We start from the raw sequence: 6000 nt of genomic DNA on the forward strand, positions 1-6000 counted from the left end.
CCATAGGCTGGCCAACAAAGTGGCTGGCAAATAGAGATGAGCTATGAAGATTCCATGTTGAGAATTTTAATTGGGAAACAGAAAGATTGGAGACATCCAGGTGCAAGTTAAGGTCGTGAAGGTGAGGCCAGAGGAACTTGGAGGGCCATCAGAGACGGGAATAACAGGTTTCTTTCTGGGTCAAGGGCTCAGTCTGTAGTCCTCACAGGTAAGACCTTGCCAGGGGCACACCCCCTCCCACAGGTCAGCAGGGCCAAAGAACCTGGGCCGCAGTAGCAGAGCCTCAGTGTGTCTAGCAAAGCTGTCGCTGTCTCGAGAACATCTCAGCCGCCTCCTCATTGGATTCGGTTGAGCATTCCTCGAAGAACTCTGTTTATGGAATAGGTCATTTTATGACGAATGAAAATAGCACTTGTCATGTCAGGTAGTAAACACAAGGAACTTATTATCCCCAAAGATGGTGTAGGCTGTATATTTAAATAGAAAAATGGATATTTATATAAATGTAAGGAAATCTCCATCTAAATAACAACAAAGTTTCTGTGCTCAGATAGGAAACTTTGGTCATCTGGGATTCTCTTAGGCAAAACACCTTCCTTTTGATGGAAGTGTTCCTGTAGTCATGGAACATTATGGTCTTATGGGAAATGGCACACTTGTGGCCTAATGGACTGGTGCAAATTGAACATGACCAAAAAAACGTCATATACCTTTTACTGGTGAGGGAAGTTAGATGTCTTATTTTTTCTAATTTAATATGGTGTGAGCATTACCCGAGAAGAGTGATAAAACAATAGCCCTCTGATCACTAGGTTTTATTCAAGTATGGGAGGGAGGATTCAAGTTAGTTTTCCTCTCCATGATGTCATAGGATGAAAAGTTGGGCAACGAAATTATTTTTTTTAAGAATGAATCCAAATGTGAGAATAATTTCACAAAACTCCATGTATATCCCAAACTTGGTGGAAACATTTGAGTGGCGGGGGCCTTACAGGGTTTGCTGTAAATGTGGCTTTGCTGAGTTGTTTGTGGGGAATGCAACAGCTAGAGACGAGTCGTTGCGTCATCAGGCATTGGGCCAAATGCCCGTAATGCACAGCTTGCAGGTAGCATCATTGTAAGGCAGGGGAGGCTTTGACCGTTTCCGGGATCTTCCCTTTTTGCTCCCCTCAAGCCTATCCTTCATCCAGGCACTTATCCTTCATCATTTGATCACGTGGCCTTTTCCCCACATGTCCACCAACCTTTGATTTAAGTGTCACCTTCCACGTTGCCATTTTCCAGGGCATTTGCATTTTGTTAAGGAGTGCTTTAATGTGAATTTGAATTCTAGTGAGACTGAAAGAGATGAGTTGGTAACGAAATGTCAGATGCCTTGTTTCCACCTGGTCCTTACCCCCGTCCAAACTAACTGACTGACATATCCGTGGCAGCTCAGAAAGGCAAACTGTGGTCGCCATAAGTTTCTCTGACCTGAAAATGTTCCTTATGAATGGCAATTCATAGTGCAGAAACTCTGATAATAAGGATAGCTCTCATGTATTAGCAGTCTACAAGTCGTAGGTCATTTGCATACGTTATTTTTAATTCTCCTATTAACTCTGCAGTGTAGATGTGCTATTTCTCAGTGGACTAAACTGAGGCATGTGGAGAGTGATTTGTTTGCTAAGGCCCATGCACTAGTTAGCAAGTAGTAGAGCTGGGATTCAAACCCAGACCTGCCTGATCCTAAAACCTGGACGGTTTCCCCTCTCTTGCTACCTGGCCAGGGCACGGACGAGGCTCTACTGCTGCGGAATAGATCCCGCCTACCTGGTAGCTTAGATGTTAGCAACATCTGAATAACTTGGAAGGTTGGGTCCCAGGCCTCTTGATCAGAATGACTGTTTCTGTAGGCACAGGGTGGTCCTTGAGTTACAGGCACAAGCCTGAGAGAAGGGTAAAGCAGCAGACTTGCCAGAATTGTTCTACCCACTTAGAAATAGGTAGATGAAATAATATCTTCTAAGCGGAACCGCCTTATAGGACCGCCCCACTTCCAAGTAGGTTAGCGAAAACATATCTCCTCTGTTGGAAAATAACTTGGGAAGGTACACATCAGTATTAGTCAGCTCCAGCTGCTGTAACAAAATACCACAGACTGGGCAGCTTAAACAACAGGAATTTATTCTCTCACATTTCTGGAGGCTGGAAGTCCAATATTAAAGTGCTGGCAGGTCTAGTTTCTCCTGAGACCTCTCTCCTTGGCTTGCAGAGGGCTGCCTCCTCTCTGTCCTCATGTGGCCTTTCCTCTGCGTGTGAGCATCCCTAATGTCTCCCCCTCTTCTTATAAGGACACTAGTCCTACTGGGTTAGGCCCACCCTAACAGCCTCATTGTAACTTAATCACCTCTTTAAAGGCCCCATCTCCAAATACACTCACATTCTGAGGTTATTGGGGTTAGGGCTTCAACATAGGGATTTGGGGAGGAAACAATTCATTCCATAAGAACATCTTACCAAGTTAATTGCAGCATCATATTTATAAGTGAATAACTGGACCCAGTGTAAATGTGCATCAGTTGAGACTAGTTAAGTACATTTCGGTATGTCTGTATGGAGCAGCTGTGAGAAAGACTGCAGCAGAGTGACACGGACCAACACACGTGTGATTTCCAGATAGAGGCTCCTCTGCTAGAACACGCATTCTGCAACAGGGCACGTTAGACATAACTGGCTGTATGGAGAAAGCAGGGTTAATGGGAGACCACTCAGAACGGGCACAACCTTGCAACCAGAGCGTTGACAGAAGTAGTCAACAGTACCTCTGGAGATAACTCAGATAATTCAGCTGTCTGCACTCATTGACACTGGAGACTGCCCGAGGGGATAATAATTTAAAAAAATAGCGTGGGAATGCTGGTTTGGGGGAACCACACAGTACAGATGTGCACCGGAGGGCTTACCCCCTGCTTCAAGCCCAGGACTGTGCAGAGCTGGGTGCCCCTGTCTGTGGAGGTACAGCCACTGTTTTTACATTTTCTTACACTGAAAGGGCTCCACTTTGAGAGCCACTTCCCTTCCAGGTGAAGGTTCCAATTCTACTCTCGTAATTCAAAGGTAAGTTCCCCTTGCAGGAAAAATCACATATGAACCAATAAAACTTCCCGGTTATTCTGACATTGTTCCTCTATGCACCAATGGTATGGGAGCCAATTGGTGTCATAGCAACAGGTGTTGTAGCAGACCAAACTTATCAGGTGTGAAAAGCAAGAGGCAGAACAATGTGATATTTGCTTCTAATTATGTAAAAAAGGGGCATTCACATGCTTACACGTGTGCGCTGACTCGCTCTTTCTCACACACACACACACACACACACACACACACACACACACACGCATGTCCAGCCAGAAATAATCTATGAATATATGAGAAACTGGTAATAGTTTTTGTCTCTGGGGAGGGTGGGTGGAGTTTGGGACCTGAGGTGAGAGGAAGACACTTTCACTATATATTTAAAAATATTTTTTGCATTTTTTACCATACATAGGACTTTTCAATGAAAAGTTAATCTTTTAAAGTTCACACGCACAGATAGAAGATTAGCTTCGATTCACATACGAGATGCCACTTTTTAAAGCACCTATGGCAGTGAGAACTACTCAGCGATGATGTGGGACTGAAATATGCTGAGCCTTTGTGACCATGTACATTGGTAAAAAAGACTGGAAAATCAGAGAGCTGGGGCATTTCAGGGCAAATTCATCAACATTCAGAGCTTTTATGAAGATGGAGAACTGAATTTCAATGACTAGTATGGGTTAAATATTGTTTGTTGTGATGAATTTTAACCTCCTAGTCTTTCCCCCTTTTTTCCCTGATGTATGTCTTTATCATAGAATGAAAGAGAGAAACACATGCCTTGTGAGATTCAGGTCAGCACCTTAAAGAACCCCAAAGTTAGAAGGGCACTGAGGGACAGGAGGCGGATGGAGCGAGGCCATGGATGCGTGGAGGGAGTGGTGAGAGCAGCTCTGAGCCACACCTTCCCCTCTGCCCTTCTCCTTCCCTGGCTGCTGAGGGTCATGGCCAACCCCCGCCCCCACTGACTCCCTCATTGTCATCTCACCTTCTCTGAGCGTTTGCCCCAAACTTTTAGGACTGGTTATGCCTAACACCAAATTTTGACATCAAGTTAAAAGCCAAGACCCTTTCTCTTTTGCTTTTTGTATTGTCTGAAAAGGGACGTATTGGGTAGACTAGCGAAAGGCATACATGAACAGCCCAGAAGGGAACCTTTGGATTATTGATTTTCAGTCACCATCAACTCCCATCTGAAACATTTCCTTTGTGCATATGGAGCCCCTGCCTGGATACCTCCTTCCGGGGCTGTTAAGGTGCTTGGTTTAACTTGGGGCACCCCTGTTAGAACTGCCTTGTGTATATCTGGCTGAAACCTGGCTCCCTGGCACTTCCCACTCGCTGGCTTCATTTTACCCCCTGGGGACCACCCTGAACAAATGTAATGCTTCTTCCATGGGATAGAACTTCAAAGATTTGAAGGACTCTCTTCGGCCCCCAGTGAATCTTCCATTCTCACAGTTCTACGTGTAAACCAACCCTCCCTAAGCTGGTAACTCTCCTCTTCACAGAAGCTAGGTTTTAAATTCTCTTCCTGAAGTGTGTCTCTTGGAGCCAGACACATCCCCCAGGTGTGGCCTGAGCAGTGCAGAGGAGAACAGATGACCCTCTTCCTCGCTCTTGAACTTGTCCTCAAATGAGACTGACACATGACACTCTTGACTCACGTGGAATTTTTACTTATGCTTCTGATAAGTCATCCATCCCATATTATAGTCTTAGATAAGTCATATCAGTGGAGGTTTCTTTTGACCCAAGTGGCTTTTATGTTTTTGAAGCAAATGAGGAACTTAAATGTATTCCTTTTTAAATTTTGTTGTGTTACATCTGCCCCATTGCAATGGGCTTTTAAGGGATTTTGCGATCGTAATTCAATCATCCAATCATTTGGTTGGCCCTGTACACTTTATGCCACACACAACTTTAATAACCATGCTATCAGTGTCTTCATCTAGTTGTTTAAATGAAACAGCCTCAAACTTTGAATGAGGCAGAGCCCTGAGAGCTCCCCACCCTACAAACCGTATCTAGTTTGCCCTGTTGGCCAGCACTTTCAAGAGATTGTCGTTCGTTAGTTCATACTCTCTCACTGGTGCTCTCTAAGAGTTCACGTTTCTCTGTCTTTTATTCTGTGGGTCCTGACATGTGCTATGTGCTCATTCTGTCCTTGATGGGGTTCTAGGCCTTTTCCTTCCAACTTTTAATTTTTCCGAATACAGTTTTTGATTACAAATTCATGCCCTAATGAAGCCTCTTGTCTTTTTGTTTTGTTCACATTTAACTAGGCGTCATCTTGTTTTTTTATGTTTTATTTCGTAGCCTATCTGCTGATGCAGCATCACTTTTGTTTCCAGTAAATGAAAGGAAAACATTTCCACCCACTTAGTAGTTAGGCAAAGGGAAGAAAAAAAAGCTTGAGTGCTCAGCAATTCTCTGAAATGAGATAAGTACTTGATGGATTTACATTTTATTCTGCTTCATGTGTTGGTTCGCCTGTCGGCATTTTGTATCTTCAGTAGTTTGGAGATTACTTTTTCAGGTTTTACTTGATGCCTTTTAAGACGAATTTTGATCCTATATAAAGAGAGTTTCCATTAAAACAGAAGGTTCGGATTTTCTTTTTCAGGCATAAAGAGTTACTCTGCCACAGATCATAATGGATTATGTTTAGATTGATATGAGCAAACAAACATTTTAAATTATTCACATGACTATTGGTCAAATCCTGCAAACTACTAGAAAATATGAAAATAATTCAGCTTGATTATGATGAATTCTTTCCCAGAAGCAAATAAACTATTGCTGAAATTAAAACAAGCAAGAGGGTTTTATTGCTCAATTTGTACATGGAGGAAAATGATGAAGGACAGGGATCTG

This window comes from Equus asinus, chromosome 10, assembly GCF_041296235.1.
Source record: "Equus asinus isolate D_3611 breed Donkey chromosome 10, EquAss-T2T_v2, whole genome shotgun sequence".
NCBI classification, from domain to species: domain Eukaryota; kingdom Metazoa; phylum Chordata; class Mammalia; order Perissodactyla; family Equidae; genus Equus; species Equus asinus.